Below are 16533 nucleotides of genomic sequence, written 5' to 3' on the forward strand. Positions count from 1 at the left end.
GGATCTGCATAATACCCTTTTTGTCTGACAAATAGGATGTTTCTAAAAAAAGAAGAATGCTTCTTCAGGTCATGAAACTACTAGGTTAAGTTTCCCAAAGATACACAAGTATCTTTGTTTGGTACACAAGTAGCTAGGTTACTTTGTCTAATTGAGATACCACATGCCTTTGCCATGATATAGAAGTGCAAAACTGCATGTGGGAATAATAATAGACTTATTTTCCCGATAGCATACTTATCTCTGAAGTTCAGTATGTCTAATGCTAGGTTTCTGTTAATAATCAGGTATCAAAATCAGTAACCTGATTTATTTTTTTTAAAAAAGGACAGCCCCTGAAGTCTCTTCTTGCTGACCATGAAGGTGAAAAATAATTACGGACTTCTGGATCGTAAGACTGACTATTCAGGTGTGGAAAACCTGTAGCTAAAAATATTTGCAGAGATGTGCATAGAAGAGAGGGATAGATTAAGGTAAATTGATTCAAGAGACTCACTGGAAATAGCTGCAGTCAAGATGCACTTTCATATTTTAGTCTGACCACTCTTACACTGAGACTACCCATCCACAGGTAGGGTTTCCAGCTGGAAACTTCTCTTAGAATCATAGAACGGTTTGGGTTGGAAGGAACCTTCAAAGGCTGTCTAATCCAACCCCTCTGCAATGAGTAAGGGCATCTTCCGCTAGGTCAGGTTGCTCAGAGCTCTGTCTGAATAAAAATTTTAACAATTTTGATTTTTTTTTTTTTAATCTTACAGGTGAAATTTAATTTCTGAACAGGTGATTTCTTAATTATTCAGAATGCTGGATGTTTTTCAATAACTTACTCCAGAATATGATTATCTCTGCCTTCTTCCTAAAGCAGCATTTAAAGGAGGATATGGTACCCTTCTATGCCATTTAACATAACATTGAACAGGTTATTCAATGTTCAGCATTCTTCTGTTAAGTAATTCAAAACTAGGAGAGTGGTCTGTGCTAGCAAACCTAGCCATACGAGCAAGCAAAGAACCTAATCCTGCCTGAAATATTAATGCTACGAGCAGTGAGGAACAAGGGATATGTGCAGAATTAGGCCCTGCAGGAAAACCATTCACTTATATGGGCAAATATTTGCCACCCTTCTTCATTAGATCATGGAATTTGTTATCCCTAGGGCCAGGGAGACAATTTTACAGCCTTTTTGTTTTCTACTGTCCTTATTTGAGCATATTCCTTTGACTGTACTGTTTCATTCAAGAGAAAACAGCCTTTCATTGCCAGTTCCATAATGTTCAGTTAGTTACAAAGCAGCATTCATCAAAGGATTTAATTCATTTGCAGAAGTACCAATCTGTATTTAGTTTAGTTTATAAGTGCATCAGGAGAGAGACAATATTTACTTTTATCTGCTCTTTTTTAAATCTACATCCTGATGCATGTGGTGTTCAAAACTTATTAAAACTGAGCAATTTCTTCCTAGGGGTAGATTCTAATTGGCAATTATCTTTAGTATAGACAGAGAAAGGTGGTATTTTGCACTAAAAGAAGACAGATAAAGGAGGTATATTTCAGCACTAAATCTGGAAGAAATGAGGTGTTGGACTTCATTAATTCTTCAAAGTTTTTCAAACAGTACCATTGCTGGAGGGAAATCTGATGCATGTCCTGGAACTTACTAGAAGGTTACATGGCAGTCAATATAGAAAGTAATAAAGGCTATTTTCCAAACGGTTATTTCACAGTTAGTTTTATGTTAGAACCCCATTCTTTGAAATGATATTGTACTGCCATGCCAGAATAGCTCATGTATATTAAAAGAATAAAGTAAAGCATTTTGCTTTGTGCTATAATGCATGGAGGGAATAGATGAATAAAATCTTAAAAAGTAATAAATATTTAAGACTGACAGAGATCAGACTGAACTAAAAGCTGTAACAGGTATTTTCAGTTTATATTCTGCAAACAAATAAAGGAGCCTTTCATTCTTACACTTAGATTTTGACCTGATTAATTGTGAGGACCAGGCTAATAATTAAACACTGGATCAAAATTATATGCTGCATTGTTGCTTCTTAGAGATAAGGTGTGAAATCCCTGAAGCTAACTTTTTTTTTTCCTAGATGTCTTACGTATGAATACTTGAGATGTGTTCTGGGAAGTTGATTTTGTTACTTCTTGCTGCTTGTTATGTTGCATCTTTTCCATAAGCCATAGTACAAGCCACATCAATACAATCATACAGCTAGTCTGTTTAACCTCAGGTGTTCTCAGGATACAGTATATATAAAAACTTGCTTCATCTCAGCATTGTTAATGTCCTTATATGACAGTTTCCCTTCTGTCAGATTTACGTTTTTGGATTTAGACTTCTGAAAAGCCCATAAATATTTCTTGAGGATACCAGCCAACACATGGTCTTTGGCCTTTACAATGTTCCAAGAATGTTCAATGGCTATATTTGTCTGATAGTTACGATTTGAGCATCATGGGTTTTTCTGATCATTTTTGACCATACTTTATAATCATTCAGTGATGCAGGTTAACAGACAATTTATTATTTAAAATTGTCACCATGTGCTCTTTAAAACACCAAAGGAAGTCTGCATGATTACTAAATGAAGTCATGTAGGAATTTCAGAACATTTTTAATATCAAAACATCTAAAATCAAAATAAGAGACAATGTGTACTTCATATTTAATTTGATAAAATATACTGCTTTTGCCCATGAGGATTATAGTGTCTAAAACAGTTTTAAATTTGTCCGGTACTGGACAAACCTAGGAAAGGTGTAATATCTTTCATCTTGAACTAATGTGATAAGTATTTTTCTCTTGATACAGAGGATTAAGAAATAAGCCTGAAAAATAATAAAGAATGAGGCAGTAGTTGAGACATAGTAGACTAATATTAGAAAACAATATGACAGTGTTGATGGTAATTGAAAACATGTACTCCAATATATGTCAATGGATCCTGCAACTGAGCTGCTGGGATGCTAATTAGTTTCATGGTCGCTTGGTGGATTGATGTCAAAGAAATACAGAAACCAGAAAATGTGGAAGGAGGAATGTGCAGGAGCCTTACAATCAGAAATGGGTACTTGCATTAATAAACTGAGAAGAAACCTTTCTCATCTTTGAAATAAACTATTGGTTCTTCTTCCTCCTCCAGATTTTAAAACCCTTCCAATGCCTTTGTATTCTTTTACAAAGAGTAAAGCTTTGTACAGCAATGATACATGTTCTTATTTTTTTTTTCCTTTGGTTTTGTTTTCAGATGATGTGTTTTGGTTCAGTTGTGTGCTGTGCTATTTTTGTTTTGAATCTATGAACTGCCACAGTTGATCTGAATTAGAGTTTTATCAATTTGAAGGAAAATAAATATTTTTAAAATTGCATGTAGTTTTAATGCTGCATCTCTGAGGATTTTGTATCTGATGCTATGGAGGCCAGCAGACATTCTCAAAGGTTGAGGCTGTAACTTGGTAAGAGAGAAGAGGGGAAGGTACTACTTCTTTGCCAGTTTGTCACTTAGATTGTAGCAGTCTTCTATTGTGTTCAGAGCCATTTTGCCTGCCTTGGTTCTCTGTAGGCAAAATGTATTTGGAAACTGGCGGATGCATCTGCACAACTTTCTCCCATATGTAAGAAACAGTGGCTTCAAAAGAGCTGTTCTGGCTCTGTTTCTTACAAGCTGTCATCTCAAAATGTTCTAGCGATGTATTTTTGGAAAAGACTTAAATTAGGTTAAAATTTCCTATAACTATTATATTTCTATTTAATTGTACTAAAAGGAAAACAGCATTAAAAAGTAAACAGCCTTTTCTTGCTCAATGGTCTGTTTATGCTTTGAGTATGAAACACAGTGTAATATTTTGTTTTGGATCTAAATCATTTAATTTTGCAGGTCTTACCATTGCAAAATGAATTGAAATCTCTGACCTTCCTCAGCTTGTATCTGCATTTCACAGTCTAGTTGGTTTGGCAGCAACAGCTCTTATGTGTATTGCCAAGTATGCGATGGAATATCCACACCTTGATGTTTACCCTTCTGCCAAGGTTCTCAAAACTGTGGCATATCTGGCCACTGTATGGAGATGTAGCATTCAGTGCTGTTTTAGTGGCTTCTGGAAAACTGCTGGGTACTCTTTAGTCTGTCACATGAAATTAGGGTGAATCAGAGGCCTTGTTTTGCTTTCCTCAAAATACAGTTGAATCCTAGGAGGAGGTAAGGGCTAATTTAGCTCCTTTGCAAGGGTAGGGAAGTAGCCTTATACAACTTAGCTTAACAAATTTGGTAGAACTGGAACACAAGGAGAAGAAAGTTGGTGACTGACTTCTGTGTTGATTAGGAGAGAAGCTGATGTTGGTCTCAAGGATTTAGTTTGCTGGATTGTCTAGAGGGTGTTTGTTTAACTAAGAGTCTGACTTAGATTCCGTACAGCATTACTCCTAAGATTCCTATGTGAACAACTAATGGCTAGAGGAATTATAGTAAGATCTTTTAGGTCCCTCTGTATCAATTATTTTCTACTGTGATGACATACAGCTATTGAAGCTTTTTGTTATGAATAATTTGTCCTATTTTCTACTACAAAGCAATCGTATATCAAACTGTTTTTGTTTCCTATAATTAATAGGCTGCAGTAGGAGTCACTCAGAACGATAGGAACTGATACACTTCCACTTCTGACAATTCCTTCCAAAAAAATTACTAAGTTCTTGTCTTGTATCTGCAATAAGTGGATCTTTCGTCTTCCAGCTAAACTAATTTCCAAGGAGCCCAGTATCTTTGATATTTTTATTCTGTGTCTGTAGTCTATCTTAAATTCCAGCACTTTAGCATTGAAGTATTTTAGTACTGAAGTCAGTACAGCATTAGAGTAGCCATGCTCACTTCCAGCTGAACATGGCACCATTTCTACTTAGGCACCATCAGTTGAATGCTGGCTTGATCACAGCATCCATGGCTAGTATGATGATTGCTACATTGGATCCGTGCTGCACCCCTGCATTAGTGTGTGATCTTGGTGTTAGAGGACTCCCCTTGATAATGGCAATAGTATCAAGAGAGCAATTTTTGGACCTCTTCATTGCAAATAAATGTAAGGTTTTTGCACGCACATCCAGTGCTTGCTGAATGCTAGCCACAATGTAGCCTTGCACATTAGCTGAAAAATTTGGCATAAATTATGAGGAATCAACAAAGTACTCTGCAGAATGTTTATCTAGCCCTATAGAAATTCCATAACAAGTCTGCAAGACCCTTCAGGATCCCACAAACCACACTGCAGGGATCCAAAACTTTTTAGCCAGCAGCAGTGCTGTAAAATAAGCTGTGGATGTTTATCTAGTCAGATGTATATGTAATCCTAGCCATTGCTGTAACTGTGGACTAGTTTTGGAAAGAATAAGGTCTTGTCCTGCAAAATAACAAATGATTTCAGCTCCTATTAAGGCTGTATAATCTTTCATCAAAAGTTCAAAAGGCATATCTGCTTACATGACCAAACCCAATAATGATCAAAGGTGACAATCTTCTGCTAACTGGGTGCTTGAATGAACTTTTATTAGCTTTTGTTTCACTTATTTAATTCTTCAGGAATTATAATTTCTTGAAATGTTAATTTATCTTTTTCCCCTTTTGTGTTTAGTAAATTCCAGGGCCTGACACTGACAGCTGTAGGTGGAGCAAATATGCCTGTTACTAAAATACCAGTTACTCTGGCTGAACCTTGGGTGCAGCAGAACTTCTTGACAACAGTCTTGACAACTGTGGGTTTCTTGACTTGTTCCTCTGGATGGAGCTATTCTGTCATGTGCTGTGTGTGTGGTAAGGACATACCACTAGTTTGTCCCCTTTTCTGTGTGAAATAAAACCAGGGCGTCTACTCTGGAAACTTTCAAAAATAAATAAGATGTTGCAGGAGATTGGATGACTGGACTGGCTCCCTGACAATTTTGCTCATAATGGTAGTAAATAATGAAAAGTTACAACTGGATAGATGTCTGGTGGGTTTTCTAGAATTAGGGTTTGGCAATGAACTCCTTAAATGCCAAGAACAGCAAAGAAACGAGAGCATGTCTGGGTTGCATGATGTGGAGCTGTATAGAGATATCCAGCCAACTCAAGGATTGCAAGCAGTATGTGTGTGCTCGAAGAGCTCAAGCAGTTCCACGTGGCACATCACTGAACAGTGTAAGCATGCTAACAAGTACAGTTGTGGCTGGTCACAGGCATGGTGGACTGGGTATTGACTGGCACTTGTACATCAGCATGAGGATTAAATTGGCCTTGGGAGGGTTGATTCCTTCATATCAGAGTGGTGGTCTTACACCCTAAGAGAACTTGCATAGGTTTGCCCAAGTTCTAGCTGTTCTGTGTATAAACAGTTCCTAGTACACTGAATCTGTCACTTGAACTTTAAAAACAACTAGGAAAAGCAATAGCAGCAATGTGATTTACTCATAAAACCAACAATGTAAGGTAATATATTATAAAATGCTGCATGGCTTTCACTGAAGGATCTCACCCAGCAACTGACTTTGAGGAAATGGGAAATGTTAAATGTGCTGTTTCATAACAAGCAAGACAGGAGATGTTATTTAAACAAAGAACATCTTTGTTTTGCTAGGGAAACATGTTAAGGTAGTTTAGGGAGGAGAAGAAAAATAGTTTTAAAAGGGCTGGAAAACAGTATTTTCTCAAAGGTGTATCTGAAAATCTGTTTGAAATATGTGATTTTTATGCCAAGTGGGATGCTGAAGCTTTTTTTTCTTTAAAAAAAAAGGAAAAGGCCATGCAGTACTGAACTGTTGAACCATTGCTGTATCAGCTTCACAGCTTGTTAAAGTAAACTTTAATGAGCTGAAGAATATGCAGTCTGCCTTCTCAAACAAACTACATGGGAACTAACAGCAAATGAACTATTTATTTTGGTATTCTTTTCATGGACTTGGAACTGCTGTTTTGACCAATATGCTCATTTAATATGTTCACCTTTAGGCCATGATCAGATCTTTGCCAAATGTCGTGTTTTGGGGGGATATGTCACAGCATCTACAGCAGGAAGGAAACGTGTGGAATTTTGGAACTTGCATTGAAACTGGGTTAGACCAAGCTATTGAAATGATAAAGGAGACCAATTCTATTGTTATGCAGATGAGAGTTGAGGTATTTGTGGTTCAGTTACTCAGTAGTAGGGTTTTCAACTTACCTGGGGTCTTGCATAACATTTCACTCTTCCTTTAACCACGCCAGACTCTTGTTTCGACTTAATTTGAATCTATCCAGTTCGTGCTTGTTATGTAAATACTAAAATTGTTAAATACCTCTTCCCTCCTTATATGCGACCTGTGTCTCATCTGATGTTAGCAGTTTATACCATCCTGGGCTTTGCCCATAAATACAGACCTCTAAGATCATGCCTAATCATCTCTGTTCCTATGTATATGGTCTGCTTCTGTGGAAGCTGGAGTATCCCGAGCTTCCCAGAAGAGTACCAGCTTTCTTTATTGTGAAATCCTAAGCCTGCCAAGTCACTTACTTGCAGACTACCTGAGTGCACACTATTAAAGCATTGCTGAGCTTCACCTTGACAAGTCTACTCTTCTTTGATGCCAGATTTTATCCTTGATTTTAAGTGTTACAGGGCACAGATTTTGCTTTCTTGTCTGTTGCAGACTAGTGCTAAGTACTAACTGTTATTTTAGTGATGTACAAATATGCAAGAGACTTGGAAATATGCATTATGGACACTCAAAATACAATAAAAGCTAAGAAGGGATTGTAACAAATGTTTGGTCACAAAACACAAGGCTTTATTTCTTCTTTCCAGTGTTTGCAGTGAAACCGTTTGTTCAGATGTATTTAAAAAGCATAACATTTTTGTGACTTAGTGCCTACTTGTCACCTGTAAACCCATTTAATTCGGTGTCCTGGAAGTATGCAACATTAGTGAAAGCTGAATACTGATTGTGATGTAGTGATCTACAACCATAATTACAGTTCTAATGAAAAAAGCTGCTTAACTACAAGTGTCACACCTGGTAACACAGCATAGATATTGGCAGGACTATGCCATGTGTGTGATGATACAGCACAGGGCACAAGGGCTGATCAAGACCCTAGACCTAAAACTGCACTGCTCTTCCTTTCATCACGCTTATGACACTGGTCATATCCTAGAATTTTGAAGCTTTACTGTTGATATATATTCCAGCTATGATGTCAGACTTGCTGTTTATGATTAGCCCTCAATGAGCCTCACTTTATTATCTGTGAACCCTGCTTGGAATTTTTTCATATTAAAAACTAGCGAAGGTCTCTAGCACAGAGCTGAGGATACAGCGCATTTGGGTGCAAATCTTAGTTTACAACAAATAAATATGAGGTGAAGTCACTGAAGTTAGTCCCTCGTTGTGTTAATTCTCATAAAATAAAAAATATCTTGCTCTTCCTAAAAATGCGTAACCCAGCACTGCTGAGGTTTATGCAGGGTAGTTCACTCAGATTCCCCTAAGAATGGCAAGCTTTGGCAAATGTTCATTTTCAGTTTGCAACAATAACCAAAAAGGTTGTGCCACGCTATTTTAGAAGAGTTTAATTTCTGTAGGATAACTATAAATGGAAAACACTAACAGAGATGAGGAAACATTCAGTTTTCACACATCCCATCTACAGGACATCAGAGCCACTGAGTTGAAATGTGTCCGCTAAATCATTCTTCTTTCATTTTGCAAACAATCTGCAACAAATTGCAAGAAGTTATAGTGTTTTATGAATGCATGTGAGCAAAAGATTATGGTTCCAAGTATGCAGGCAAAAATCCTTAAAGAAAACAATTTTTATGCACTGATTGCCTGAAGCTATTGAGAACTTGCTGTGTAGGTGGTTGGTATGTCTTGCACTCTGCTGGAAGCTCAGGTGAGCCTAGGCCTTTTCTCCCCAACTTGTGGGTGTTACAAGCACTGTATATACCTACAGTTGTAATCAGGCAGACTTCTCCAGCTGACCCAAGAATACAGTTGGCTTCTTTCAGATGCAGCTGCATGAAGCCCTTAGCCAAATGGATGGGTCATCATGATGAGGGGCCTCTGAAAGGAGAGGGATATGGAAAAAGAGGGAGAGAACTGCCAAAGTGCCTCCCCCAGCAAAGCAGGCTGCTGTACAGAGCAATGTTAAGTGCTGTTGTTTTTGTGTAGTCACATTAAAAAAATCCAACAGAAAACACTCAAAGTCCTGGAAATTCATTGTTAGTCAAGATGTTTATATACTCTTCCCCTGAAGATTAAAGAAATTATTTTTAAAAGGGTCAGAGACTTTATTTGCTGTAAAATACTGAATTCCAAATAGAATGCAGCAGTGTTAAAAGCACCCACAGACAGACACACACACACACACACACACATACACATACACATATCAGTGTTCAGAGTGTTAATGATTTGTGGTTTTAATTTTCACTTTTTTCTGTATAGGTTCTAAGTTTGGGAGTACGGCAAATCTTTCCTAATATATTCCATACTGCATAAGTAACGAAGGCTGTAACAGCTGTGATTATTTCTCTGGAGATGTGTATGATCTGTAGCATCAGGAAGAAAGGCAAAAAATGGCTCTATACTGCCTCTAGGCTTCCCTCTCCTGAGGCAGCCAACTATTAAACCAGAGCCTATGTAGGCCACTGACAGATAGGGATCTTTTAATTTCAACAGCACCTCCTCAGATTTTTGTATCACCTTGCACTGGCTGTATTTCTTTTGCATAAAAATCTTCACTGCTTTATCTGTTTTAGAGCTGCTCTGCATTTCTGGACCCAGCTTAACAGGTGGGAGTCAAATGAGATTATTTTGTTCCAAGCAAATATGCAGATGATAGCTTGTGAAGGAAGATTTACAAGCTAAATTGAATATCATGGGATCTTGAATTTACTACCTTTGAGAAGATTCCATCTCAAATCTTTTCAGCTGACAGTCTTAAAATGTTTCTCACTCACTGTCCATCCTGTAAACTCAGTCTGGGAAGGTAAGATGATGTATCCACCTTTCATAAATGACTGAAATAGCAGTAGCTTCATTGCTGTAATGAGGCTGATCTGCTTGCATTGTTGTATCTGATAGTTTGTTGACATTACATTTCCACGTATTATAGGAACTTGGCAGGGAAAACTAATGTTTCTGTATTAGACTGCTTTTATTCCCCTTTTCTCAAAGTAGACCTATGGTTGGTTGTCTTTCACTTGGAGGCTGTTCTCTATGTAACAGTACACTAAATTCCTTTGGCTCATGCCTCTCAGTTACTTGGAGGCCTGTTGCAGAAGATATAAAAATCAGTTCTGTTACAGCCAGGACATCCTTGCCTTCTCTGGTTGCCAGGCTCCTGGGAGGCATAGCCAGCCCTGTTGTTAAAAAGGTTAACAGGAATGGGAGCTGGAATGTAATGCTGATTTTAATAAGGACTCTAGGAGACCGAACAGATGTACAGACCATTAAACTTGACTTCTCTGGGCAAACTGTGAGCAACTCTTAAAAAAAAGAACGAAAATTGCTAGGCACATGGGTGTGTTTGGCAGATGAGTCACTGCTGCTTTTGCAGATGTCACATTTAGATGTCACAGTAGTTTCTCCAGTAGTTCACCATTCGCCAGCACTGACTAGAAGGAACTATTGACAATTTTTAGAGGTATGTTCTACCATCTTAACCTAAGCTGTGCAATTGCTTGCTCTACTGCAAGGCTAATTCCTGGACCTACAATGGACTGTCTGTAAATGGAATGCTCCTTGCATGCAGCTATGGAACTGGAACTGAACCAAACAGAGATTGTAGATTTGGACTGTAAGTGAGCAGTGTTGAAATAAACTACGTGGTACAACATAGTGGATATCATCCTCAGATTCCACATTTGTGCTGTATTTAGTGACCTCACTAGGGCCTTGCGTAAGACTGCCTCTAAATTATAGGAGTATTTATTTTCATGGTATCTTACACAGAGAATGCACAAAATTTTTTTAATAGTTTTTGTTAGCACATGTCACTGCCAAGATTTGATTCTAGGTTTGAAGATCAACAGATGGACCTAATTCTTTTAATTCAGATGAAACAACAAATTGTCATCATTTATTGTATGCTTGATTAATGCGCTTTGGTGTTGTCTTGATAACTTGAAGCAGTGGCTTTTCCTTTCATAGTAACACATTTTTTAATATAGTTCCTTTTTGTTTCAGATACAGACTTGGCTCGGGTCACTGGTGCAAATGACATAGTGAACTCAGCAGCAGAGGAAAACCCTGATTCTGTTATTGCTAGCATGCCAATATTGGAACTCTGGAAAGCCAAAAAGGTACAAAAACCAATGGCAGAGATCAGTACAGTGTTACTTACGTTGATTTCTTGCAAGTGCCAACATGGAAACATCTAAACTGATGCTTCTAAAGATGAATACACATAGGCACCTGTGTAACTGAAAATGGCCACTGCCTATAAAGAGGGTAGAACTTTGCAGGGACCTACAAAGAGGAATCCTGGCCATTTCCGTAGGACCATACATATGTCAAACAGCTACAGTATTGAACATTACCTTGCCTGCTTGAATCTACCATGTTAGTTTGTATGGACTTCAAAAGTTTCAAGATTTCTTGTTTCTTACCCCATTATATTCCCCCCTCCCCAGTGGATTCTCCTTTTAAAATGAAAAAAAAAAAAAAATCAGGCTATGCCTATGTTAGAGATTATTCTGCATATAAGAGTTTGACAGTATAGTTTTGCTGGCAAATTTCCTGGCAACTGCTTCAGGCATTGGTTTTAAACCAGCTCCCCAGATCAAGTCAGCCACATTCAAGGAAAAGTTGAAGCCTTTGGCAATGTAAAGGTCTTTTGCCAACGTAGTCATGACAAACAGAATGCAAGCATTTTTTGTACTCTGAACTGCATAGGTATGCAGGTCGAAGCCAGTATTGTAACCACACTTAAATATGTTTTGAGGTTAAAAGAGCTAGTAAAGCAATCCAACTGTTTTAAGTACACTGAGGTGCTTTACATGTTTCTGATGATCGAAGCTGTATCAAGTTACTTCCTTGTCTGCTGTAAATATAAAAAAAAAAACACCCCAAACAAATCAACCCCGAAACCCCAAATCAGGCTCTGCAGCATTGATATGGCCCAAATGAAGACTGTGAACAGAGAAAATGAGATAGAATGTTTCAGCTGCATAGCCTAATCACTAGAAAATGCAGGTTCAGGTCAAATGGAATTCATGCTGCATTTGGCAAACAATTTAGTCATGAAACTGAAAGCCCCACCTACCCCCCCCCCCCCCCCCCCAATTTTGGAAGAAATAAAATATTCATGACGTTTTTGAAATATGTAATTTCTATGTAGCATTAAGCAGCAATCTTTGAAATTAAGTCTGTAGCTTGAGCAAACTTTTTTGCTGGAACCAAAGTATTGTTGTTCTGTAGAAAAGGCACTAAGGATAGATTATATTTAGACTTAGAAAGAGTCTGATTCTGTTCAATTCATTAGCATCTGTCTCCAAAGCAAATAGTTCCAGGAATTGTACTATAGCAGACCTTTAGGCTCTGAGGGTGGCATTCAAGTATGGTTTAAGAAAAAGACCCTCCAAAATTGAGTGCATCCTAGGAATGTTTTTTAGAATTCAATTTTTAGTAGAGTAGAAGCAAGGTTTTCCATATGGAAGCCAGCCTGACTCATGATGATGAAAGCCTCAAGAGTCCTAAGTTTGTTCGGAAACCAGGACTGGTAGACATTAACAGATAGACATTGATATGGGTAGAGATTATATGCAATCATTGTTAATACCATGTCTGTTGAAGATGATACTGAGACATAAAATGCCACCAAAAAATGAAGAGTTAATATTATTTACCTCACAGACAACTTCTTTAATAAAAGTTACACGTTATTCCAGATCATATGCACAAAAAAGTATTCTTACGGAATAAAGGCCAGGTCTAGCCTCACTTCGGTAGTACAGAAGGTATAAAATTCACAGATTAATAGGTTTACATGCTGTTGTTTGCCAGAAAAATACAATGTAATAAACACTAGCATAAACTGAGGAATTTATAAACTAATTGCATATTATTAATAAAACCCCAAAATATCAGAGAAACACTTGTCTCTGGTTTGGTTATTCTCTAGTAAATAATCAAAAGACAACAAAGAAATCATCATGTTGCATGATATACAGTATGAATTTTCCATCAAGGGTTGTATCTACGTATGTTCACTGTAGGTGTTCCTGCCCACAATTACTTGGGGCAAATACATTTTCCTTCGTACCAGGGAGGCTGCACTCTTGCTCCTTTCTCCCCTTCTCTGCTGAACTAATGGTGGAGCATGATCCACAGCACTTCCTCTGCGCAGGTGAGTCAGAATTTCTGTGTAGTTCAACATGCTCTGGAATTGTCTTTGCGGTTTTACAATTGTAGTTGTTTTGGAATAATCTGTTTACCCCTTTGGCCTCTTTTGGCATGCCCTGTTAAGCCTGGATAGATGGATGAAGATGTGCTAAACTGTTTTAACAAATAATATTTTGGTGCTGCTTGGAAATGCAGAGAAAACATGATACTTTCAGACAGCAGCAGGGAACTACACTAGACTCATTAGCAACAATACTGGGAGTGGTGAAAAGGTATGAAATACTATTTGTTTTTTCCAGTGTATTGTTTGGAGGGATAATACAGCAGTTGTGCTGGTTAGTGGATCCAAACGTAACAAAACAATTTCTAGTCAAAGTATTCATCTGTGTACATTCAAAGGCACAGCTGTATGTCTGCATACAGGCTCAGCTGTATGGCTGTATCTAATTAAAATATACATTTGATCTGTACATATAACAGTTTAATCTTTAATTTTGTAAACTCTGATACCATGCTTTGATTTTCTTTGTATGTTCCGTAAGATAGAAACAGCATAAGAGAAAATCTTTGGCTTCTGCCCTAATGCACTTACTGCTATGATGAAGGTATGTTACTGATACTTACACATACACATGTACTTCTATACAGCTCTTCTAGCCCTATTGTTGGAAAATTTTACCATGAGAACTGTTGAAGTAATAATATTCAACCTTTAGATTTCATGCTGAGTTCAACTGTGTAGAGATGTTAGTCGGAAATTAACTTTGTAGGTAAGGGAAGTGAAGCACACATGATGATAGGGTGAGCACCACTTGGGTATACCGGTGTGGAGCATTCTCTTCTGTTTGCTCTTCGGTGGTATGTTTCTAAACATCCTATTACAATACCAGTGGTCTGAAAAGTCAGCAGTAAAATGAGTTGATTTGAATGGGAGAACACCACCAGTAGTGCTAAAGTTATACAAAAATTCCCTTTTCCAGTGAAGTGAAAATACAAAGTCTGTTTTGTGTTAGAGAAGTAGTTCCCACTTCTTGCTATGGGACTCATGAAATACTTGTATTTTTTTTTCTGACAGGTACTGGTGAAGAAACCACACCATAATTTTAAAGTTTAATGTGATACATTACTTTTAAAATTCTACAGCGTCTGACTTCTCTTCAGAATCCATAAAATGGCAGCAATATCTTAACTTTCTCAACAGGCGTACAGGAAGAATGTAGTAAATTTTTCATATGAATGCTTACTTTGAATGGTGGCATTACTAAGTGTCACCAGTCAAAATCAACGTTCTAACTTACAACAGCATTGGAATTTTACTCAAATAATGTGTCTCAAGACAAGGGATAACAGTTCAGGAACTATGGTGAATTGTTCAGTACATTGATGGGTGATCTCATAATCTGGTATCAATAGATCAGTAATTTACTGCCACATGATCTCTTCATCTTAGTGGGAAAGCTTTCCTGTTTTAACATTGCTGCAGTCACCATTAAGTTTTGTGTCACAAACCAAGTTTGAATTCAGCTGATGCTCAGCATTTTGGAATTCTTTGAGACAAGTTAATGGTGTGTATTAATGGCATTATAGTAAATGATAGGAAAGTAGTAGGAAGTTTTTCACACACACATGCCTCCCCTTATTTTGGTATTTTCAAAGACATGTATAGGTGGAATAGATTTTTGCATCCTTTTCTGTAAGTATGCTACGACTTAGTTTATGAATATAGACTGATTTTTAAAGCATTCTGGCAAAATACTGAAAGTCAGTGAGACAAGAACAGATTGCTGCGTTAATTCTACAGTTGGGCCTGGAGGAGCCTCTGTGGAAAACCAGTTGGACTCAAACTATTAAAAATAAATAAAAAAGGCAAGGAGAAGTAGTAAAGGATTTGAATCAGGTGCGATTACAAGTGCTTTGGAAGCTGCTTCTGTAGATTCCAAGTTGCCATCTCTTTTCAGTCTCAGTATATCTTTACCCCACCCATGCACTGATATGATCCTCTATTCAACCTAGGCTTGGAACATTTGTGCTACCTTCCAGGAAGAGAATTGTTTTTTGCAGCTCCCTCTTACTCCTTTTGAGAAAAGGATTAAATAGTGCCTCTGACCAAACATACAGGCATGCTGAAGTGAAGCCACTTCATGCTCCTGGCCAAACAAAGAACAAAAATACCCACAATAAGCAAAAGCAGATGGCTTCAGTGGCAGGAAATGAATGAGCCAGACTGCAGGTAAAATAGTTCTCTGAGCACACTGCGGAGCTTTGTAATGACAGGTTCTTTGTTATCTGGGGCCTCCCCACAGGAGGCCAGATGTCTTCTGTTGTGAAAGGAGATAGATAGAGATGCTCTTCCTTTTCCTCCCCCTTTAACTTATGGCTGTTTAAGTTACTGCTAATGGAAGTAGAAGCCTGTTTACCTCCTTGCTCTCTGATGTTTTTGGAAACAGAAGAGATAGTTAGTGCAGGGGTATTCTGATATAAAAGAGAAGGCCCAGAACTGGCCTTTACCTCCCCATGACCTTCATTTTAAAGAACAGTGAGGTCAGTGCTGCTAATTGCACTTGAAAGGATTAACCACTTGATCGCTTTCATTTGGTGGAACAAAATTATTCTTCAATCTCAAAGCTGGAAAAATGTATCAACAGTTTTGAGACATTTTCAGTGTGAGGTGGAGGACTTGGCTAGTTTGGCTGCTTATACCAATACTGAAATTAAATAGAGGGTTTAAACATTTTTACATATGGGAGAGGAGGGAGAGCTACATCTGCTCAGAGCAGATCTGCAGCAAAAGTGACAATAACCTCCTTCCCGCCCTCACAAAAGGTTATCAGAGGAATATCAACAGACAATAATTAATGACAGATATTAGATGTGCCTCTGTCACTTGTGTAAGAATGACTCTTGCATTACACCGCAGTTGCACTGGAAGAAGAAGAATCTGAACCCAATTCTGGGACACAGTGTTCCAGATTTACAATCTTTTCTGTACGTTGATTTCACCTGAGAATTAAGACTAATTTACTTTTGGGATAGATTCTTAATTCCCATTGTTCAAATAAAGTGAGAGACGCAAAACTTAAATTTGGAAACCATTCTTAACCTTGTGAAACTATTTTCCAAAAGTAACAAAGAACAGCTTATATAAGCTTTTATCTGACCTCTGCCTCTTA

General features: G+C 37.8%; 1 long non-coding RNA gene across 2 annotated transcripts; it reads left to right on the forward strand.

Annotated features, from left to right (window-relative positions):
• The first annotated feature begins 325 nt into the window (after positions 1 to 325).
• On the forward strand, positions 326 to 7134 carry LOC133265955 (uncharacterized). Of its 2 annotated transcripts, XR_009742190.1 has the most exons (4): positions 326 to 409; positions 759 to 883; positions 5648 to 5816; positions 6990 to 7134. It is a non-coding gene; the product is annotated as an uncharacterized LOC133265955 (long non-coding RNA). The 2 variants fall into 2 exon arrangements; XR_009742191.1 differs by lacking the exon at positions 759 to 883.
• Positions 7135 to 16533: the final 9399 nt, after the last annotated feature.

Source organism: Pezoporus flaviventris, unplaced genomic scaffold (assembly GCF_033815535.1).
Source record: "Pezoporus flaviventris isolate CSIRO_AGI_PZ_B2104156 unplaced genomic scaffold, CSIRO_AGI_Pfla_v1 ptg000006l, whole genome shotgun sequence".
NCBI classification, from domain to species: Eukaryota; Metazoa; Chordata; class Aves; order Psittaciformes; family Psittacidae; genus Pezoporus; species Pezoporus flaviventris.